The sequence below is a fragment of the Crassostrea angulata genome, chromosome 4 (genome assembly GCF_025612915.1).
Source record: "Crassostrea angulata isolate pt1a10 chromosome 4, ASM2561291v2, whole genome shotgun sequence".
Taxonomy (NCBI): domain Eukaryota; kingdom Metazoa; phylum Mollusca; class Bivalvia; order Ostreida; family Ostreidae; genus Magallana; species Magallana angulata.
The window spans coordinates 16,208,483-16,219,291 of record NC_069114.1 but is presented as its reverse complement, the minus strand read 5'-3'; the positions used below and the strand labels follow the sequence as shown (position 1 = coordinate 16,219,291).

Below are 10,809 nucleotides of genomic sequence, written 5' to 3'. Positions count from 1 at the left end.
GTAATCCCTATATCTTGTAACTAGTTATATAATAGTACCGGCGTTTCATTCAATGTAGGAAAATGGGCATGCATGCATTCATAATGACACTAATTACAATCTGCATGTAATTCACAATGTGCATGTCCTCGAGAGATTTTAACAACAAGTCAAAAAGGATTCGAAACGGTCTATTTATTTGTTGGTTTTATCTCAAGTTTTCAGAATGGATAAAAAGAAAATCCTCAGCGGGTTTAAATAAAAATTTACATAATGCCGGGCCATTAGTACCGACAGATTTTGAAGATGAATATTTTCTTCATATTTCCCTTGACAAGTTCTTTATTCCATAGCTGCATTCTAGAACACATTAACTCGGACAAGGTGAACCAAGGATAATGACTACAAAACCTCACCCACGTAGTTCTGATTTGATCATGTTATAAAGGGGGGCCCTAGCTAGCTAGGAGTAAACAGGAATTATGACGCGTAAACTTCCAATTCATAGGATAGGGGACTTGTGGACTCAAGCCACAAACACACGTAACAGTCTTATAATAGTATTTAAACGTCGGTCAAAAATAACACTGAGTGAATGAAAGTAATAATGAAGGAAAGAAAGACATCGGAAATACATGTATATATGATCAAAATCATATCAGATACATGTAATGCCATTTAACATCGAATATCATACATATATGTGGCGACCAAGTGAACACTTTTAAAGTTTATCAACTAAAAGTGTTTTTTCTTTGTTAGAAGACCAGCGATGGCTATGACAGTTTTGACCTTAGTTATCTATTTTTGGAAAGATGGAATCTATTAAATCAAATTTGTTTTCATTCGGCCCCAGTCCATGACTAGCTTTTCCGTAATATTCTCACATATATGGCGACATATTACCGTAATTAATTCTTTGTACATTCTTGATATATTCTAATCCTGAAAACCGCAGACTCTCCCATTTAACCCTTAGGTTGACCGCAAATATTGTTAAGGGGGGAATTTGAAAACCCATTCAGTATAGTTAACAGACACCATGTACTAAGGGGGTGTCCAAAACGTGAACCAGCGATAGTCCAACGTGTATGTACATGGCGTTGCATCATCTCATTTCCCATGCAATGACCAACAGCACAGCTAGCTCTCGTGCATTAGTTCTATTTGCACCTTCGTGCTGCAAGGGCTCATGAAATGAGCAGAAATTGGTGTTCCAGTGTATAATTTAATTAGCATTTACGGATTATTACTGAAAGATTTGCAATAAAATGTTCTGGGAGAAATCCTGAGGCTCGATTTTCAAATGGAAGATATTTGTGCGGTGAGTGGTACCAATTATGATGTCAAATAAGCACGCTATTTGTTTAATATATATATAAAAAAAAAATAATAAGCTATGCAATTTTTTTATTCCATGCAATGGGTATGTCGGTCACTTCTTTTGTACGTGACAAACTTCAACTGTATTCATTTGAGGTTTATTTAATCTGAATAGTCTATTATACATCACGATTGTTTTTCGTGTTTTTTTTTACTTGTCTTAACACGAGTAGCTCATCCCAAACTCTGTTTTGCGCAAAAACCGCTCCTCTACCCAAATCGTGCGCAAATAAATGAAGAGAATAAGCAGCCAAATATCAGTAAAAAAACGGGGTACAGAATCAATCATTGCATATTTTGCTTTTACATGTGTATTTAGTTTCAAGTTGACTTCATTTTGCATATCTGACTTCAGGATTTCTTCTTCAAAATACCCTTACTCTCAACTGAAAGATAAAAGTCAAGCAAGTTCAAAAGAAGGATGGAGGTTATAAAGTTCAGCAGTATAAAATTTTACCGTCTTTTTCTTGTAAAAGTCAAGTTAAAAGCAGACTCCTTTAGGGATCAAAGTTCGCTGACCAATCGAACTTCCCTATAACATGGGAAAGGGAGAAAAAAAACCTCTTTATGTACCCACCGCCATAAATTTGCAACTTCTGATAGAAAGGAGGAGACGAGCGGAATAAATTCAACAACAAAAAGGTCTTTTTCTTTTCTTTCTTCACGACAGACAGAAAAAGAATGACTGGTTTCTTCGGTTCTTCACCCCTTTCTGGAGATCTTTACCCGTGCAGAGATATACTCAATTTTCTCGCAAGCATGCAGCCAAATTCAATGAAATTCTCCTCTCCATATAAACTCATGAAGCGGTATTTTGAATAGAGATATCGGTTAATTAGGTCCGAGATATTTTGATTTTTCTTTTCCAAAAAGTAGAGCATGATTTAAATTCAAGGTTTGTTTTGTTAATTTGTCAAAAGAACAAGAAGCTATCCGGTGTGCAGTGTTTTTCAGATTTATCTCAAATATATCTTGTCAAGGGAGGTGTCAATGACAGCCAAGTTTGATTGACACGGATAGATTACGGCGAAGCCTTCTTTGTACAAAAGCTGACAGTTTTAGACCCTTCTGCATGAAAAAGCAACTTGCTGTTTTTCAAAGAATTCAAAATCATGACATGGACTATTTTTTGGAAAGGTCAAATCTATTGTTACCATCCAGTAACATGAAACGATCATATATATTCAGTATTGTGAAACATAACACAACTAAAAAAAATGGGTTAAATTTTGTTTGACGAAAATAAGGTTGTTCGAGCGAAAGTAAGTTCCTTTCTAATGTTTCATATTGCATTACTTTATACACTTTTTTAATCTATTTATGTAATGTGAAAGACATTTATTATGCAGAATTTAACCATCCAATACTCAACTCTTGCATTTGAGATCGAACGATTTTTGAAAGCTAGGCATTTTGTCCGTATTCATGATAAAAAAAATTTAAAAAGAAAAACACACCTGCAGTCATTACTTAAGAATTAGCTCTTATAATTTTCAATCCGATTCCAGTGCAATATGGACACCTATTTTACAATAGGCCCGTAACACCCCTTGGTATTCGCGGTGTGTTAAGTAAGTCTTAGCATGCCACTTAGAGTACCAAAGGCGAACTTTTTATCTTTGTCCGGAACAATTCTTCACGAGTGGGAATTAAAATTTTGACAGCTAATTTTCAATAACCTATTCAGGGTCATTCCCGATGGCGTGTTAATCATGGATCAAAAAAGTAATCGGATTGGCCCCCGGTTCTGGGACAGAATCTTCCAGGCCGGACCTGTTTATTACGACATGACCTTGACCCGAAAAATGGGCTCTCTGATCACGTTACTTTAAGCTTCTTTGTCTCCATGACGACGCTCAAACTTGGAATTAACCTTCACCCTGAATTTAAAAAGTGCAACTAGAGGGGTGCGATTTTTGACTGCTGCATAGATATAGAAGAGTAATATGATTGTATGCACCCCTAAAAAACAATCTTAAAATGATTTTAAAAAATCAAAGCAAAAGAAAATTATAATATTTTTTATTCAAACATAACAGTCCTCAGTCACATTAAATATATATCCAATTTCATTTGCAAAAACATATACTAGCGAGAAATCAGATTTGACGAGTTAGATACTAGAGAAAAAGGGGGCGGGGAGTTTGCATGGCAAACATCTGAGGAATAAATGCTACTGATATTGAATTTGGATGAAAAGTTCACATACAAAATGCAGAAGCACGGCATAATTGCCGTTTGTTAATGGTTGAGCAAGATCTCCAGTTTCCTCTATCACTGACGAAATATTGCACCTTTTGGTAACGAGACATGCATGTCAACGATGCTATTAAACGAAGTACACTGTATGTGCCATATATGAATTAATGTTCATCTTTTGCGTCCAAAAAAGCCCAGGCAACCCTTTTATTTTTCATCCAAAGTGGACGGTTGAAATTGAAAATGAAAGACGCCACAAAAATGCTCCTGATAACTTGTATGGATTTCTGTAAGTCTCTGGTTAAAAGAACAAATTGATTAATTACTAGATCGTACCATTGTTACTTCTGAATCACCGTAATCGAAACATTGTTTGTACAGAATGATGGATAACTTTGAACTCCACTTCTTGCCAATTGTGCACAATATAATGGTCGGCAATACGATGGCAGGTAGCTGTCGTTGAAGTTCCGGTGGTCTGAAATGTCCCGGATCAGAGCAAGACAAATGTACATCTGGCGGATCCGGACATTCCTGTTGATGCCGCGTCGCCTTCTTGATTTTACAATTTCTGTCAAGAAAGAAAAATGCACTGAATAAAATAAATCATCGTAATTTCATAATTTGCACGTTCACAAAGGCATGGTTAATAAAACATATGCTTTACGAGCTGTTCCCATGCATGTGAAAAGGATTCATCTTATGGTATTTTTTTTTTCATTAAAAAGTTCAGAAAAAGATTATTGTTACCTTGTTGGATTCCTTCGAATGCATGTCTTTTTGTCAATGAATGTTCCAAAGGCGCCGATTCAGATAGCGCCACCATTAAGGACATGCACAAAATGCTGCAAACTATTATCTGAGAAGCGTCCATTTTCTGGAAATGAAATGGTAAATCAACATTAATTTTGGGTCAGTTATTTCAAACTGCTAATTGTACGTATTTAACATTTAAGTCTGTTCGCTACCGCTTTGACTTGATTGCTGGTTATAGCTGAAGCATTGAAAAGTTCAAGTTCACAGTTTGATGACCAAAGGTTAGTCGCCTGAACAAATTGCGCCCGTGGTTAACGGCAAACAAAGAATGAATTTAGCTGACACGACAGATCTGAACAATTATGTAATATCTAGAGGCATAAGGTCTCAAACTATTCTCCTGATCGCAGTCGTTTAAAGGGAATTACTGAAGACCAAAATTTTGTTAAAAGAATTATGTAATGTCGAAACTTGCTGTTGAATCTTGAAATACTTGCACAATATTTCAAATACGATAGAAAAACGAGTCTATGTCAAACGCCACGGGACGCCATAAGAAAACGTGCTTCAACGCAAATTTACATAAAGCACATTGTAAATTAAATCAAAGAATTCTAAAGCATGTCGTAATTTGCATTTTGTATTCTAACACGTGGTTAAAGAGAAGGAATGAGCATAAAAAGCTTTTTTTTTACTTAGAAGAAAAGTGTTACATATATAATTGCTAATTGTATTAGAATTCTACATGAAGAAAAAAAAATCATTAAAAAGAACTTACATTTTGAAGTATTGGAAGGGACCACGCTAGTTTTGGTCACGATTTCTTGATCTCGGATCAGCTGTTGGCGGTGCGATCGAGTAATCTTTGGTCCGCAGTTGCTTATATACCCCCATGCCGGTTACATGGGGTCCAACGAGGGGGAAACTATGGTATAGAAGCAGGATAATTAATTAATCCAAGCAGTCGAACTTGAATATCAAAACATAAAGATTCTTCAAATTCGTCGCAGCGAATTTTAGAGACTGCAATGATGCTTTAGCGTGACGATTTTGCCAAAAATATGTTATATTTTTCGGAGGCATCTCATGTGGGGTCACTCATGCACAAACAAGTCGTCAAAATCAGCTGATCGTGCCGGTCTGAACTTTAACTCTCCTCGCCTTATAATAGCTTTACTATAATATTTCAAGCCGTCGCATTTAAAACACTACGTGCTGTAATATTTATTTGACATCGACACACTTCTTTATAGTTCTTATTTTCAAAGGTTGTTTTTCTCCTATTTTTTCCTTTGATTTACGATATTTTGCAAAGATCAGTATGTATGCTCTAAATGACTCAAAGGGGGATTTTCTCTGGAAATTTCGGAATGCTTTTTTTTATTATAAACATATTATCGTGTTTGCAATCTAAGATCTGAAATATGAATAAACATTTTTTTTTTTAATTTCAAAAGTTGTCTTTGGGATGAGTCACTTTTGTGAAAAGAATAGGATTAAATGGTGGGGTAAAATTCGGATAAAGTCCCACATTAAAATATCTCAAGGTTATATAAATCATAAAAAAGATCCACCAAACCAAGGTAACGCCAGTTCTGTGAAAAAGTTGATACATGTACAACCTTCCATGTAGAAAAAAAAGGAATTTAATAATTAAAGGTCATATTGGAAAACGCAAAAAAACTCAAAATAAATAAAAACTTCATTTCAGATTTACTACCACTTCAAATTAAATAAAATACCTTTGAAGGTTTCAAAGAATTTAGAGTCGGCAATACGATGGCATTAGATTTGTATTAGATTTTTTAGATTTTGCTGACTGTGCGTTAACGTGTGAATTAGTCAACACACGCCTGTGTATTTCACTGGTCACATTCCATGTTTTTTAAGGTCCTCTAGAGAAAATCAGGAACTTATATGTGGTTATTTATTGATTGGTGAGCGGATTCAGAATTTTTTCCACGGTGGTGGTGGTGGTGGTGGTGGGGGGGGGGTCAAAGGGATAATTGTGTTTGTCAATTAAGGGAGGGGAGAGGGTGCGAGACCTTCGCCCGACCCCTCTCTAGGGTCGTGCATGAATGTAACTAATGTACGATGTAACTTAATTGTAAAATGATTCAATGGTCTATCCTTTAATTATTTTAAAATGATAATGAAAATAACCGAACTATCCATTTAACAATACGTTTGAGTTTTAAAGCAACTATTAAGTCATTCAGCAAAGAGTTGAGTGTTATTTGAAAGTGCCATTCAATTGCCTCTGAAGCACTGACACTCCAGGCACTTTAACAAAATACTAATAGTTAAAGATCTGCGTATTCCAGTGTTCTGCAAAGAAGACGTGAGGAAACTATAGCGTCTACTAAGATATTCCGACGCCAATGAAGGCAATTGTGGCACACACACCCCCCCCCCATTTTTGGCGCAATTGCGCTGAGTATAGTCCTATAAACCTTACGTTGACAATGCAAGACTGTAAGATAGGGAAAATAACAAGGCGCCTGGCGCCTTAACTAGTCCTCGAAGAGAAACAATGACATAATTCTGGTCAATCTGTCATTTTTGTGGAATAAACGAATCGGACAGAAAATAACATGTATATGGGTATTGGAATAATTATGAAAAAACCCCAAATTTTCTGTATGTGATCCTGCGTAGAGCGTAAGTCGACATATTCACCCACTAAATAATTTGTTGCAGATTCGAAACAATATATTTACAATTCCAAATCCGTAGTTGATTTGACAGTACGATATTAGAGATAAGTAAGACCAGCAGCAAGACGAAGAGATCCAGTCGCAAAATAATTTCATCATTAAGTGTCAGGCAGATCATCCAAATGTAGTGACTGTTCTTGATATCTTGTAAATTATAAAGAAAGGTAAGTATATTTTGAAAAATCAAATGACATTTTTTTTGGTCAATTGCGTTCCTTTAACAATCAGTCTTAACCGAACCAATATTTAACATCAATCTTGTAGTTCATTGGATCAGTTATCTGATGCGTGTAGAGTAAACAAAATCAATGAAGACACAGCAACAGCTCTACGTCGAGGTATAATAAGGAAATGATACATGGGAAACCCTATATATATGCAGAGTAAAAAAAAAATTAGATACCTATTGGCCATTTCGCTGACCTGAAAGAAAAAATCGGATGCAGACGACAGACGCAGGAATGTGTAATAAGAACAAGAAACTAGAAAAATTGGAAATTAGCTTATCGGGTCCAGAAATGAAGAGTAAGCGCTGCAGAAGACAAACGTCAAAACCTGCTAAAAAAGCCAAGAGGACGAAAGAGCACTATTAACGATGGTTAGAAATTATCTGTATAATATAATAATAAAGTAGAAAAGCCCTTTTAAAATGTATATAAAACATGCTTTGCAAGGTCTAAAGACTTGCGATTCTTTGTTGATATTTCTATAAAAAAAAGATAGGCTCAACCATTTTTGCATAGGAAACCCAATATCATTGGAAATAAGATACACATTGTCCCTTTTGTTCACCTGGTAAAAATGTCTTGCTTTGACTTTAATAGCCATTTTGAAGGTTTAGTGACTTTTTTTTTTTAATAAAATGCAATACAAAACGTTGAAACGTGTCTTCTAGTTACTCATTTCAAAGCAAACATTTATTCTAGTAAATCTTTTGAAATATAAAGAAACAGGGACACTATTTTCTATTTTCTCATTATGATATATTATACTCCAAATTCTTCAAATGATATGGATAAATTCACTTTTTCTTTACATCGACTTTATTCAAAAAGACTTTCTAAATGATTAACTTTGAATCCACATTTGGTCCCATCCATACCCATAAAAGTAATGTTTTGAACAAACTTGAATCTACTACCTTTATCCTAGTGTTAATGGTACTGGGTATTTTGTTGGTATATTTTAAGAGTTGGTTCTTGAAAACAATTGTTTTCACTCCCACCTCCTCTCATCTTTGCGTTTCATTTAAAAAAAAACTTTAATATTCTCTATCTAAGAATGATCTGTACCAAGTTTTGTAGATATTTAATAATTAATCAGGTGTAGGAAGTGAAAAGTAATCGTCGGATCTGACAGACCCGGAATCTGCCCAGGTGAGCTAAAAACAAAACAACAAATAATCCGAACTGTGAAAGCGCGCCATTTGGTGAGAAATTTGTTGAGAAAAAAACTCTATCAGGCATAAAGTTAGCTAGAATAGCCCTTTAAGAATCTATTTATAGCATGCTTTACCCTGTTGGAAGGTCATAAGAATTGTGATTCTACATACAAATAGTATTTTAAACTAACAGTTCAAGGTATTACGTGTAACCCATTTTAAAAACCTGATTAAGTGCTAAGCATTATGTAAGCCGATATCGGAAGATCTGTTACAAATAATGTCATCGAGCTTTTAAAAATGTATTAGTTGTGACTTGTATATAATATAACTGATACTATATTTAGTAATCGAAAGTAACTTATCCCTTAACCTGTCATTTTGTTTTTTCTTCTTCTTCTTCTTTCATTGAAGTGAAGGACCACTGCTGAGGCATTTTTCCGCATTTTGATCTTGTTTAATATACATATATTCTTGTTGAGCTATTTTTATTTTTAAACTATGCTTGAATTATATTAATATTGCCCGTAATTACTCGTTTTTATTCAAGTAAACCGGTCTAACAATACATGACTTGTATTAACTCAGGTTTAGAAAAACTGGGTTAAATCAGCTGGATGGTCATGGTCATTTTAATGCTATTTAAACCTCCATGAAAGAAGAGCTCAGAAAAAAAATGCAAGCTGTTTAATATATTCAAATTACGTTGACATTGAATCTAAAATTTCCAGCCTCCTTTTATTATAGTTGATATTAGTTTAGAATTTAACTTGTTTTACTTGTCCTGTTTTTGCTATCTATTAATGTATTGCATATAATTTGGGTATGCCAAAAGCTGTCCATTATGTAAGATACTGTACGGTCCGATGCGCTTAAGTACCAAGGCCTGCAGTATTTGATACAATATATATGCAGTTTAAGACCTCCTCACCAAGCACTTTACTTGAAACTTTTTGTTTAATTATGTCCATTAAATTTCTTATTGTTCGATGTAAAGTTTTCTGGAAACACAAGATGACGTCACAAATAGGTTATGAATGGAAATAATTTCCGAAAATTTTTCAAGCAAAAAACTAAACTTCAATGATCTAAAAAATTGCATTTTTATCAATCTAGTTGTAATATTGAAGAAAAATAAGGTTTTTAAAGACAGTAAAGTTATAAATGCAAAGATAACTAGAGGAAGGATCGTAAAATGAAAACATAACGATAAAGTTTATAGTAGAACCATTTTAACAAGACCTTGGACTTTCGGTTGGACGTAGCTAACTATTTCTTGCGTCAAAACAAGTTAAAAATGACGCGGTTTCGGGCGAAATATACACCGACTGCGTAGTCTTAGCTCAAAAGCCAGACAAATCTTGTTGATTTCAAAGAGCCACGGCTGAGTGGCCAGCAATGAAATGAACAGACCTTCGTCACATTGCTGTTTGACACAACTATTCAAAGTCCAAGCTCTTGTTAAAATGGTTCCAAGACAGACAGCCTTTATAAGGATTGGACGTCAGATAAAAATCTAAAGGAGGGTAACTACGTATGTGTTTAATTTTGGTAGTACAAAAGTTGATTCCAAAGTAACGTCTCTGAGTGCATTGCAATTGACTCTGTAATGTAAGAAGATAATGCTATAACACAGTCTAATATCAATTTCATTTAAAATAGTTAATTAAAAATTAATAATTGTTTAAAACGTTACTGTGGAGGATATCATCAAAGTGTTGATTAAAGGTGATTATATTTTTCATTGAAATGTTTAGAAGTGATTATGATTGATACAATTTTTCATTATAAATGTTTGTTGTTTTGTACCTTTTAAAAAACGTATTTTTAATGATTTTATCTGCTAACGTGCGTTACTTTAGGATATTTTGGAAACATCTTTCGACTAAACGAATCCGATAATAAAATTCCATGCTGTTGGTGAAAATGGCATTGCTAATTTTTTTTTCCAATTTTGCTCAGAGCAATTCTAATTACCGGTATGTCTTGTTTTCGAAAACAGAATCTTGTTGTTGCCAATACTCAGTAAGTCATTGTACTCTGAAAAATAATGACGAATTCCCTTTGTCACTAATCCTATTTCAGGCTTTAGTATAAAAAGTTCAACAACAAAAAAACATTCTCTTCTGCACTTATTTGTATAATCCTTCATTGTTTGTGCAATGTTAAAAAGTTAATCAGTTAAATTAGGAGGAGGCGTGAAAACGAATATCGAAAAGAACTCTTTTACAAACAAGGTGCATAAGTCAAGAATTCCATTGGACTTGCCACTTTCATCAATATCTCAATAAACAACAAGCATTCTGAGAGTATTGCATGAGCAATACACGTCCCCTAGCGGTTTGTGGAAATTGTGAAAACGATGCACTGTTATGCAGAATATCGAACCCGATC

General features: G+C 34.5%; 1 long non-coding RNA gene across 1 annotated transcript; it reads right to left on the bottom strand.

The window, feature by feature from the left end:
- Positions 1-3,368: 3,368 nt before the first annotated feature.
- LOC128180377 (uncharacterized) lies at positions 3,369-5,250 on the bottom strand. Its single transcript, XR_008243214.1, has 3 exons — positions 5,096-5,250; positions 4,312-4,438; positions 3,369-4,132 (listed from the first exon to the last, which is right to left on the bottom strand). It is a non-coding gene; the product is annotated as an uncharacterized LOC128180377 (long non-coding RNA).
- Positions 5,251-10,809: the final 5,559 nt, after the last annotated feature.